This window comes from Neophocaena asiaeorientalis, unplaced genomic scaffold, assembly GCF_003031525.2.
Source record: "Neophocaena asiaeorientalis asiaeorientalis breed wild unplaced genomic scaffold, Neophocaena_asiaeorientalis_V1.1 scaffold388, whole genome shotgun sequence".
Lineage (NCBI taxonomy): Eukaryota > Metazoa > Chordata > Mammalia > Artiodactyla > Phocoenidae > Neophocaena > Neophocaena asiaeorientalis.
The window spans coordinates 263,364-276,268 of NW_020172738.1; the positions used below are offsets into that span (position 1 = coordinate 263,364).

The 12,905-nt window shown below is 49.0% G+C and overlaps 1 protein-coding gene across 2 annotated transcripts in view; it reads left to right on the plus strand.

Annotated features, from left to right (window-relative positions):
• The first annotated feature begins 9,778 nt into the window (after nt 1-9,778).
• Nucleotides 9,779-12,905, plus strand: part of NGEF (neuronal guanine nucleotide exchange factor) — a 110,173-nt gene continuing 107,046 nt past the window's right edge. Inside the window, exon 1 of one of the 2 annotated variants that reach the window (XM_024740538.1) lies at nt 9,779-9,909. The gene's annotated coding sequence lies outside the window, so the exon portion shown is untranslated. The remainder of the gene's footprint in view (nt 9,910-12,905) is intronic. The other variant, XM_024740536.1, reaches the window with a different exon arrangement.

The window sequence follows — 12,905 nt, forward strand, 5'->3', positions numbered from 1 at the left end:
GGGGCTTGAAGGAGGGCGCGGGAAGAGATGAGTCCTCTGCAGTCACGTCCTGAGATGGGGCCAGAGCCGCCCTCTGGGGCAGGTGGAGCTCACCTCACAGGTAAGCTGACTGATGCTGGGTGGCCTGTCCTCCTCCCACACAGGGTTCATACCCCTTTATTGCACTCCAAGCCCCTGTTTACCGACCCTCCCATGCCTCCCACGGAGTTTGGCAACACCTCTGTCCCTGAGACGTTAGGAGCAGGTATTTGGAAAACAGTGTTTTGTGTTGTATTTTTCTTACAAGTTGACAAACCTCCTTATAACAGATTTGTGATAACCTGCAACTGTTTTTGGCAAACCCATCAATCAAACACCGAGCCCCGGGTGGGGTGGGAGGGCTTGCCGAGTGACATTCTGCCGCTGTCCAACTGTCAGAAAATGACACAGCTTTTTATAACTCGTGAGCCCTAGAAATTTCTCTTAGGAAAAAAAAAAAAAAGGGTAGTGGGGGGAAACCTTGATTCTTAAGGTTCTCCTCCCAGGCTGCCTGAGGCTAAGGCCCAGCTGTGTCCCACGTGTGGGCTCCACCCCTGAGGCAGGGACAGGGCGTTGGGACTGGAACAGGGAGGCCCTGGGTGACAGGGCTCACCCAGACGCAGAGGATCCTCCAGAGCTACAAGGAAATAAAAATGAAAAATAAGCATTTGGCCAAAAAGGGTGGCAAGGGCTGGAGGTAACTTGGTGACCGTGCATGACAGTGGACTCCGTGCTGGGCCACCTGGGTCCCCTTCAGGGGGCTGAAAAGAACTTCCTCCTCCTGGTCATACCCCAGAAAGCACTGTATCTGAAGACTGGCCTGCCCAGAATATAAAGACCCGGTCCCCTTGTCCTAACTCAGATGCTCTGAAGGGTCCCAGCTCCAGGGTTCCCTGTGGGCTCAGCTAAGGCTTCCCAGGGGCCCGCGGCCCAGCTTCTCCATCTGCCCCTCCCACAGCCCTCCCTTCCTTTGCACAGCACTGACCCTACAAACCACCTGCCTCAGAGCCTGTTCCTGGGGAGCCCCACCTCCAACGCGAGCTTGGGGAGGGAAAGTAGAAAGCAAGGTGAGCTCTAAGAGTCACACAGCTTCTCCTCTGTACACCCTTTCCAACTGCTTGCCTTTTCCCTACCATGTACGTATATTATCTGTTAAAAACTTAATTTAACATTTTTGAGAAAGAAATGTAATCTATCAGTATTTTACTCAATCCATTATGAATATTATTGTTTGGAAAATGTAAAAATATGTGATTGCCTAAACACGGGTGGAAGAACTAAGTCTTCATGATAAAATCTAGACCGGCAAAGGGCAGTCCAAGAAAACAGGGCTTGGAAGACATAGCAGTGGCTAAGTTGACATTTTGTTATGAAAGATATATTAAAAGTAGAAATAAAAATCAGGGAGAAAGGTGCCGTTCAACAGCGTCCTCTAGAAAATTCATCAAGGGTTTGTTTAAGCTCTTGGGTATTTACCTAGGAGTAGAAATGCTGGGTCATATGGTAATTCTATATTTAACTTTTTTTTTTTAAACTTTTTGAGGAGCTACCAGACTGTTTCCACATCAGCTGCACCGTTTTACATTCCTACGAGCAATGTATTAAGGTTCTAATCCCCCCACATCCTCATCAAACTGGTTATTGTGTCTTTTTTGGTAATAGCCATGCCAGTGGGCGTGAAGTGGTATCTGACTGTGGTTTTGATTGGCATTTGGTGCAATGATGACTAATGATGTTGGGCATCTTTGCATGGGCTTATTGGCCATTGGAGCTGGACTTTAGCCTGGAGGTAATGGGAAGATTTCAAACTCCTTTGGGCAAGGGAGTGGTGATCTCACTTGATCAGCTTTTGAGGAAGTCTTTCTTTTGGCTTCAGGGTACAAGGGGACAGAAGGTGAGTCTGTTGCAATTTTCCAAGTGAGATAAAATAAAAGCCTGGGTGGAGCAGAGACAGTGACCACTGAAAGAGGAGCTCAGCTCCTAGAGATGGGAAGCAGTAAAATTAATAGGGTTGGAAGGGCAAATTAGGGAGGACTTGAGAATGTCCCCATTTAAAATAGGCTGAACTGATTTCCACAGAGTCTGTGACTGTTTTCTGGATTTCTCTTTTAGACTCTAATCTCCTTCAGGATGGGGAGAAATTTATTCATTCATATTGCAAAAATTTATCGTGTTCTTACCTTGTGCATTGCATTGTTCTAGGAACTTGGGGTGCTTTGTGAATAAACACAGATCCCTGGCCTTGTGGAGTTTGTGTTCTAATGGGGAAGGGTGGGGTTACTATTATTGCCCCAAACCAAATAGTGGTCACTAGGGCTGGGACCTGTCCGAGCACCTGACACGGATGGCCTTATTTGACCTCACAAATGCCCTGCTCTGTAAAACCTGTGAGGCTGACAACAGTGCCCCTGAGGAAGAGATGTTGGCATGGAGGAGGAAAGCTGTGGACACACGCTAACCTCAGCCCTATGGGTTGCTAGTAAGTATTTGTCATGTGTGTATTGAGAGCCAAAGCCGGCACAGGACGGGGGGTGGGGAAGGAAAAGGGGCCCTCAGTGTCCGCTTAAGGACTGTTCTCTATCCTCAGGAACTCAGCGCTGGCCCAAAGTCACACACCCATTAGCAGCACCAATCCCCAAATGTCTTCATAATAATAACAGCAAACACTTAAGTGGCTCTTACAAAGTGCTGGACACTCTTTAAATACCTTACAATACTTTTTTAAATGTTTTGTAAATTGTATTTACAAACTGTATTTTTTACAATACAGATTACAAATACTTATTCATTTAATCCCCACGACACCCCCGTGATGTAGACACTATTATTATCCCATTGTACAGATGAGAGAACTGAGTTCACCCAACCCTTCAGTGTCCAAGCTGGAGCTAAAAAACACTTCTAACCCCGTGCAATACTGTCTCCGAGAGGAGTTCTGGAGAATGCCATCTTCCTGAACCTCATCACATTTCCAGTGATGCTTTGACACCACATGTAAGTAGTTGGCCCACTGGACCCAGCTCTGGCTCCAAACTGGCAGCAGCCTCAGACTGGCTTAGTGGAAAGAGAACTGAATTAGGAGTCAAAAACATCAAATTCTGGTCCTAGGTTCACTCCTACCAGGTGTGTATCTTTGGGTAAAAACCCACCTCTCTGGGTTGTGTCTCTCCACCTGGCAAGAAGGGAGCTATAAGGGTTGCCATGCTGGTCCCTCCATCTCCAGGGAGGAGGTTGAGCTGGGACCCGAGTCCTGGGGGAGGGGAGGGCCCTCAGCACAACCTGGTATCACCCGCCAGCATAAAACAGTGGGAGAGAAGACAGGGTCGGGTTGAACTTCAAGAAACTGCCATTCGTAGTATATATAAGTACATGCCACCCTCTCATTACCAAACGTAAAACAGATAGCTAGTGGGAAGCAACCGCGTAGCACAGGGAGATCAGCTCAGTGCTTTGTGACCGCCTGGAGGGGTGGGATAGGGAGGGTGGGAGGGAGACCCAAGAGGGAGGAGATATGGGGATATATGTATATGTATAGCTGATTCACTTTGTTATACAGCAGAAACCAACACACCATTGTAAAGCAATTATACTCCAGTAAAGATGTTTAAAAAAAAATGAAAAAGAAAGAAAGAAAATGCCATTCCGTAGGTCAAAAGTAGTTGGACAGCTACTGGTCCTGCCTGAGGCTACCAGCGGCTGCCACGGTTTGTGGTCTTGTGGGTGCTGAGTCCAGAGTGAAGCAGCTTATCAAAGGAAGCTCCCTTATCTTCATACAGCCCACGAGGCCAGCTTTAGCGCTGCCGTCTCAGAAGCAGGGAAGCTGAGGAATGGGTCAGGGAGGCGGTGGGTGGCTTCCTGGGGTCGGTGGTGGAGACGGGTGGATCTGAGCCCGCACCCACCAGATTCCAGAACCCGCGCCCGTAACCACCGGGACCACACGCCACAAGACCCGCAGCCAGGACTCGGAGGGCTGAAAGGCTTCCTCTGAAAAAGGCAAGCAGTGGAGGGTCCCTGCTTTTGCCCATCTCCTGCTGGGAGCAGAGGGGCTCTGTTGTCAGCATTCACCTGCCCACGTTAGGAAGACGCTTTGGCAGCTTACAAATCTGTATTGAGTTCCTCATGTGTGCCAGAAGACAGATAAACAGATAAACCCTGGTGGTCCCTGCCCTGTTCTGGGAGCCCACAACAATGCAAGCCAGTACACCTGGGGAGCAGGAGAGAGGCACACTGCAGCCTTCCCAGAGGAAAACCCTTGTCCTTGGGTCAGTTTGGGGTACAGCATTTGCCTGTTGGCTACCACGTTGAAATCATGCCTCTCTCCAAAGAGCAGGCAGCTGTGGGCATCTAGTCTGCCAACAGCACCAGCAGAGCAAGCAGCCTCTTCCCAAGAAAACCCCATTTCCAGAGGGTCCAACAACTCCGCTCGGGCCCAGCTAGCTGGGATTCCCACCCCAAGCTGAGAGGAGCTCTCTCGACACCCACACCAGCACAAGACCACTGAGCATCCTTCTGGAAGTTCAGACCGGCAATAACTTGAGGGCAGAATTAGGAGCTCTCCTGAGCTGAGCCTTCTCCCCACATGCGTCCTCTGGACACCCCAAGAACAGAGCGGGTGCCATATCAGGGGTTTGAGGGGACAGAAAACTGCCATCGTCCAAGGCATCCCCGAACGTCACTCCATCACTCCGTAATTACCTGGTACAGAAGAACTCTTGTTCATGCCAACAAAGAAACAGGCAGGTCAACTCTCTGAGAAGTGAGAAGATGTACCTCAAGGCGTGTATTCCAGGTTGGATCCTGGGGCCTGGGCTGGAAGTCGGGGATGTGAGCAGAGGCTGTGGGAACCCAGCTTCCAGAACAATGCAGCCCCCGTATTCCTCCAGCCTCATCTGGAGCCTCGAGGTCTCCTCTGTCGGGCTTGTGCCTCTAAACACCTAAGGGAGGCCCTGACCTCTGCCACCCACTCACCTGCTGGCATGCTCCAAGGCGACGTCGGTGTACAGACCCAGCCTCGGCCCAGTTAGGACGCTGCCTCTCATTAAATCTGTCCAGTTCTCTACAGTCCTGCCGAATCAGAATGAGCCACACACAGCCCGAGTCAAGCTCACCTCTTAAATGGATGCATCGAGCAAAAGGTCTGCACAGAGGGAAATAGACTTCCCAGGGCCCGGGTGAGTCTGGAAGTGCAGGGACACAGAGGAGGAGGCGCTGGAACCACGCAGGACTCAGCTCCTCTGCTGGCTGTGCCAGGGTCAGCTGCGTGAGCAGAACAACTTCTTGACCGCTTGGGACCTGAGTTTCCTCTTCTGAAAAATTAGAGCAAAAATATCACAGTGGGGCTTCCCTGGTGGCGCAGTGGTTGAGAGTCCGCCTGCCGATGCAGGGGACGCGGGTTCGTGCCCCGGTCCGGGAGGATCCCACGTGCTGCGGAGCGGCTGGGCCTGTGCACCATGGCCACGGAGCCTGCGCATCCGGAGCCTGTGCTCCGCAACGGGAGACGCGACAGCAGTGAGAGGCCCGCGTACCGAAAAAAAAAAAAATCCCAGTGTACTCGAAGCTGCATGAGTGCAGACCGTATGCCTCACCTGCTACTACAACCCCGAATCAAGAGCGTTTCTGGATGGCCCTAGAGATTGTCGTACTGAGAGAAGTAACTCGGACGGAGAAAGACAGATACCATATGATATCGCTTATATGTGGCATCTCAAAAGAGTGTACAAATGAACTTATCTACAAAACAGAAATAGAGTCACAGATGTAGAAAACACACTTATGGTTACCAGGGGGTAAGGGGGGAGGGGTAAACTGGGAGATTGGAATTGACATATACACACAACTTCTGAGCCATAATTTCTCTCTAAACTTCCTGCTGTGTTCAGGTCTAAAGGCTTTGATTCTTATTCCCCCATAGTTGTTAAATTAAAATAAACGCATCTCCTGGCCACGTCACAGTCCCTGAGAACGATAACACCAGGGTAGACACAAAATGACCTGAGAATAATCTATTTATTTATGGCACCTGGGGATTTATCTTTCTTGCTCTTGAGATAAAATATATATTTCTACACATATATATGATTTTATATTTTTTCCAGCACTTCTGTGTGTTTAGGAAATTTCATGTGATCTCGGGAAAGCTATTTAACCTGTGGATGTTGGGCTTCCTCATCATAAGACCGTAGCGATGATTAAACAAGTTAACTCATGTACAGTGCTTAGAATGGAACCTAGCCCAGAGGTGGTCAATAAACGTTATGATAATTATTCCTGCTTCTGCTCAGTTCTTTTTCTTGACCAGACCTGGTCCATCACCTTTATATACCTCAAATGTATTTTTCAAATAACCACAACAATTTTTTTAACTGTAAGCTTTTAAATTCCTCTCCTCTCCCCACTCCCAACAGCAAACTGAACACGGGAAATTATTAGATAATCTTAAAAGAAATTCACTTACAGTGAATTAAACTAACTACACTTGAATATTCAATTTCTGCCAATGCACAGTTATGATAATCAGTTTAAAATAAATGGCTTAAGATTAGTAAATCCATGAATGAGCTATCAAAAATCATCACCCAGAAAATATCACAAAAGCTTCTGGTCAGGGGCATCCCAGCTCTTGAAAGGGACTTCTCAGTGTCTCAGTCCATTCAGGCTGCTACGTACCATAGACTGAGGGGCTTATAAACAACAGAAATTTACTTCTCACTGTTCTGGAGGCTGGGAAGTCCAAGACCAAGGCGCTGGCAGGTTTGGTGTCTGGTGAGAACCCTCTTCCTGCTTCAGAGATGGATGTCTTCTCTCTGTATCTTACATAGTGGAAATGGCAAGGGAGCTCTCTGGGGTCTCTTTTATAAGGACATTTAGGTCCCTCATAGGCTGAGCCCTCATGACCTCATCACCTCCCAGAGGACCCATCTTCTATACCACCACACTGGGGGATCGTTTTCAACTTATGAATTTGGGCAGGAGGGGTGGGGACACAAACATTCAGTCTATGACACTCAGTTTCATCCCCAAATATGCCCATAGCAGAATAGTAGACAATCTTCAAAAAGAGTGAAGGATTTAAAGTGTGCTGAATTGGAAAACTACCAAGAAATAGATACAGAACAGTGTGTACATGCTGTGGTCCAGCCTAAGTAAAACAAAGGATATAGGTGTGTGTGTGTGTGTGTGTGTGAGAGAGAGAGAGAGAGAGAGAGAGAGAGAGAGAGAGAGGGAGGGAGAAATTATGCATAGAGAGAACATTTCTGGAAAGATACGCATGAAACTATTAACAGAGGTTATGTAAAATGTTTCTGAGCAGGAAAGTGACAGGTTCAGAACTGTGTCAGCCGACTCACATGACATATTGTGTGGGATGGGGTGGGGAGGACTGGAAGTAATTGGGAGAGACTGAAACCAGGAGACCTGTTTAAAGGACATCGTGGCAATGGTATAGGTGAGAATTGATGGGGGCCTATTCTAAAGCAGTGAGATGCAGTGGGGGAGGAAAAGAGAAATTAGATTCACTTTTGAGGCGCTTCCAGTGGTACCCCCAAGGGCCCAGCACAGTACCTATACCTGCTAGGTGCTCCAAAATGTACAAAATGAATGGTCTCCTGTATAGAAGACTTAGAACTCCAGCTCCTACAGGCATCTGCTGGGCACCTCAAGACGCCAATCCCACAGACGCCGTGACCCTCTTCTCAGAGTTTGCTCACCCAGCCCGGGGCCCTGGGAAGCAGGGTCGGGAGACGGGGTCCACAGGCAGGAGAAGCCAGGGCCCATGTGTCCCTTGTGCCCCTCTTGCCCTGCCCACCCGGGAGTGTGGCACGGCTTCCTGCCCTGCCCAACCGCCCTCGCCCCGCCAGACCCCCCCACCAACAGCCTGCCACACTGTAGGCAGCCCCTGAGCTGAGCTCCGTGCATACATGGCAGTGAAGTGGTGTCTCCAAAAAGCCGTGGGCCTGGCCTCCCTCGGGACCTAAGGGGAAACAGGAAAAGTACAAATGAGAAAGGGGGAAAGTGAGCCCCAAAAATCAGGTATAACCCCACACACACATACACACTCACGCATGCACCTGCCACCATAACATGGTGCACTTCGCAGGGGCTTAGAATAGGTTTCCTAAAGGCGTGAGACGATGCAGGCGAATGAACAGGGAGATAAGGAATCTCTGGAATGTGGGTATGAGGAGCAGTTGAAGCAAAGAGAGCTGAGCTTCCTGAAGAACAGAGCATTCAGCGGGTTCCCCCAAACCCTGTGCGTGTAAAAGCTCCACTGGGAGCCTTTGGAGGCCGGGGGCAGTGGGGAGAAGAGGAAATAATTGCATTTATTCTGGTAACTTCTGAGCCTAATGTGGGGTTTGGTTTATAGTGTCCTGCTCAAATGTTTGTGGAATGAATGAAGGAGTGTGTGGATGGGTGGAAGGACGGGTGGGTGGATGGGTGAGTGGATGGGTGGGTGGGTGGATGGATGGATGGATGGACGGATAAGAAACCAAGTCTATCTGGCTTTCAGAGGCAAAACTGAAACCATATTTTCATGGCAATCAGAGGGCTGTGGTAGACAGCTTTCAAAGCTGGCCCTCAGCGATCCCTATGTCCTAGGATTCATGCCTCTGTGTAATCCCTACCTCTGAGTATAGGCTGTACCTGATGACTTCCTGCCAACGAGTAGAATATAGCAAAGGGGAAGGGATGTTACTTCTGTGAGGAGGCCACAAAAGCCGATGACTTCCACCTTCCCGGAATCTCTGTTGCGCACCTTGGTGACAAGCTACCTCAGTGAAGAGGACTTTGTGGGGCCTCAGGTCAACAGTCAGTGAGGAGCTGAGGGCCTCAGTCCAAGAGTCCACAAGGAAGTGAGTGCTGCCAGCAAGCTCGTGAACGTGGAGGGAGAGCCTTCCCTAGTGGAGCTTTGAGAAATGATCCCCACCCACTGGCATCTGGAGCGCAGCCTGTGAGGGACCCTGAGAAGAGAACTCATCTAAGCCCATATTCCTGACCCACAGAAACTATGAGATAGCAAATGTGTGTTGCTTCAAGCCACTACACCTTAGGTTAGTTTGTTGCCAGCAACAGATAGCTAATACAGCGGCTGATATGAGTTTAATATAAAAATGGACATCCTGGCAATTAAACTTGACAAATGACGGTAGTGGTTAAGAGCCCAGGTTTTGGTACTGATTAGATAGGGTTTGAATCCTGGATTCCCAACTTACTAGCTGTGTGGCTTTGGGCAAGATGATCAACTTCTATGAGCCTCTGTTTCTATGTCTTTAAAATGGGCATGATTCTCTGCTCATAGAGATAGCACAAGGATTACATAAAACGATTATGGAAAGTACTTAGCCCAGGACCTGCCACTGAATAGAAGGTAGCTATTAGCAACAACAACCACCACAACAGTAGTAGTAATGGAGCAAGTTCCCTCACAAAGCAGCAAGTGTCCCATACCTGGAAGGGATGGAGCTGAGTCACGATGTCGTGTGCAAGAAGTGAATGGAACCCTAGAGGACCACAAGCCCTTTCCAAGTCTCAAGGGGCCGCCGGGCTTACCCTGCACCTTCGCTCTGAACAGCGCTTTTCCTCCTGCACGGCCTCTGGGTCAGGTGTGCAGCCACCACCCTGGCTGGGCCCATGGGGTCCAGGAAGGTAAACACCCAGCCAGGAAATGATTGTCACGGGCACGGGGCCAGCGCTGAGCCAGGCGGGTCTGAAGGTCAGAAATGTTTCCCAGGGAGCCTTTTCCAGGAGAGGACGAAGACTCTGGCTGCAGATCTCTGGAATGGAAAAGAGGGCTTCCAAGCACACCGGCCTGCTCTGAGGACCCCAACAGGACACAGGACAGGACAGCGAGAGCCCTCCAGGGGTCTCCAACCCCCAGGAGCTCTTCACTGACAGGTGAGCAAATGGTTTTAGTATTTTTTTAATGAAATGAGATGAAACGAGATAATGGTCCAAGGTGTGGCCCGGGCCGCATAGGGAAGACCCCAGGCAGGTGTGTGAAGGGAGAGGCAACCCCACTCCCCGCTTCACTGAGAAAGAGATTCAGGAGAAGAAACAGCCCTGGATCTCACTCATCTTAGCTTCATCACTCTCCCCTCCGGGACTCAGTTTCACCATCTGTGAATTGGGGTAACGATTCCTTCCAGGCTCCTCTCCCATGAAGGCTCCAGGAGCAAGTGAGATAATGAACAGGACTGGCTACAGAAGTTGCAGGGCCCCATGCAAAATGAATAAGGCCCCTTGTTCAAAAATCATTAAGAATTTCAAGAATGAAGATTTTAGAATTATTAAGAACTGCAACAGCAGAGCGTTAAACTAAATGAGGGGTCCTTCTAAGGGCAGGGCCCTGTGTGACTGCACAGGTCACACGCCTATGGCTCCAGCCCTAAAAAATAAATGTACACGTAAACTGTGAAGTGCTAAACAAACTGAGATTACTAGGTGCCCGTGGCTCAAATCTCAGGGTCAGGAAGCACCCCTGGGGAACGGAAGTCACAGTGGTGAAGTGACAGCCCACTGCACTGCTGCTCTGGGTCCCGTCTCAGAGGACGCCACCCTCTCAGCCTTCTGGACTTGCACCGCCGTCTGGCATCAAGCCAAAGCCTGGTGCGATACAAATGTCTGGGGACACAGTTTTCTTGGATGTGGCAATGGTAGGTTGTTCTTTTCGACCTTGATTTAAAGTTTGTTCGTTTGCAGCAATATGGACGGATCATGAGATTATCATACTTGTGGAGTAAGCCAGACAGAAAGACAATTATCATATGATATCACTTGTATGTGGAATCTTAAAAAAAATGATATAAATGAATGCATATACAAAACAGAAATAGATGCACAGACATAGGAAACAAACTCATGGTTACCGGAGGGGAAGAGGGGGAGGGATGAATTAGGAGTCTGGGATTAGCATATATTAGTAGTTATATATATAACTACTATATTTAAAATGGATAACCAACAAGGACCTACTGTATAGCACAGGGAACTATACTCAATGTTTTATAATAACCTATAAGGGAAAAGAATCTGAAAAAAGAAATGTATGCTTAACTGAATCACGTTGCTGTATACCTGAAACTAACACAACATTGTAAATCAACTATACTTCAATTTTTAGAAAGGATCTATTGTATCAGTTGCACTAGCAAAACAAAAAATTAATAAAATAAAATAAAATTTGGGATGTTCACACAGTCCCTGGCTAAACAGCACTGGGACTTGCAGATTCCTATACTTCTGACAGTTCTGCCGAGTTCTGACAATGGTGATCGGAAAAATGCTTATGTTAACACAGTAAGACGGCTGGTGGGAATGTCCCAAAGCGCCCGCCCCCCCATCACATCTTTGTCCTCCCCTCTCCTTCTCCCTCTCCGCTTTTGCACTCAAATTTTCTCTTCCCTTTTCACTCCTGTCCTGGCTGCCCTTGGCATTGTTTAACCCTGCAGCAGTAGAAATCGGGGTCTCCAGGGGTGTCTCAAGATTTCTGGTCCGCAAAAACAAACAATAGACCATCTTCCTTGATGCCACCCTCAATTCCACCCCTTCCTGGAGTCCAAATTGTCTTGAAAACCCTCTCTTGGAAGGGCTCCCCACGGGAAAGGCAGGGGGTCACGCTAATGACAGTGACCAGAGATGGAGGAAGACCACTGCTTTAAGAACTTGCCCGTAGACCTCTCTGACCTCTGCAAGGGTAGCCCAGGAAGCTTACACTAGTGGACGAACCAGCCCAGAGGCTCAGAGGAGGAGGCCAGATCTAGCTGCCTTGCCCTGCTTGCTCCACCGTGGACGCTGTAGCCACTGTTTGTCTCAGCAGTTAGCGAGCCCACCAGTCCTGCATCAGACAGCCCATCTGCCGGGACGCGTCCTTTCCCCATGTCCGTGAGCCCATTGCCACCCTAAGTAGGTGTCAGCACTGCTGCTCTAAGGTTACCCAAGCATCCCCAGAGAAAGACAAAAGTTCTTCCTTTGTTCTTTCAACAAATAATCCCCGAGCACCTGGGGCAGGTAAGGTGTCTACCTTAATTGGCCTCACCTTTGGAATGGAAAAAAAATGAGGATCATCAGAGGGATATCAGGAAGGCCTGCATGGAGGAGGTGGCCTTTGAACTGAGCATCACTAAACAACCTAACTTCACTTCTTAATTATTTTACAAGAGGAGAAGAGCTGATGAGTAGAGTTTTATGTATTATGAAGTAAGTCTCTCTAACTTGGAAAATAAGGTACTAATTTTTTCACACTTAACCCCGATTGAATGTTGCAAGTTCTTTAAATAGCACTCTTTTACAGAGAGCACATTCCCAGGGAAAGGACAGCAGGGTTTCAACAAGGTGAAACAGGAGCCCCACAGGGCCTGGTGATGGCGGAAGCAGAGGCAAGGACCTGGGGAAGCAGGAGGCCTGTTTAAAGGATGCTGATGGAACAGGTTTGCTAGAGCAGAGGGAAGGTGGCCCCAACCCATGTGGCCTGGACCCCAAAGGTCCCCAGAGATCACAGCAGGGGTCCACATAGCCAGCACATCTCAGGGGGCACCCATGCCTCACTTCCACACTCCAGCTGGCTTTGCCTCCATCACCTTCACTTTTGGCGGGAGGTTTGTGCCCCAGCAATGGTGTCTCCTACAGTGAGGAGCTCTGACCATCAATTATCCAGGTCTTTGAGGAGTTTAGAATGGGACATTGATGCATTATTAGTTAATGACTATGTTTCCTATCAGAAATAAACCCTTCAAAACACAGACTCTCCAATAGACAAGAGCTTGGACCATGCCTTAAAGGCTCAGAGATGCTTGGGAGCCACTGGGGCAGGGACCAGCAGGGATGAGGAAGGCATGCAAGCTGGATCTAAGGACCTTGACCCCCAGGCTCTGTCCGGAAGTGGCAAGGGTTGG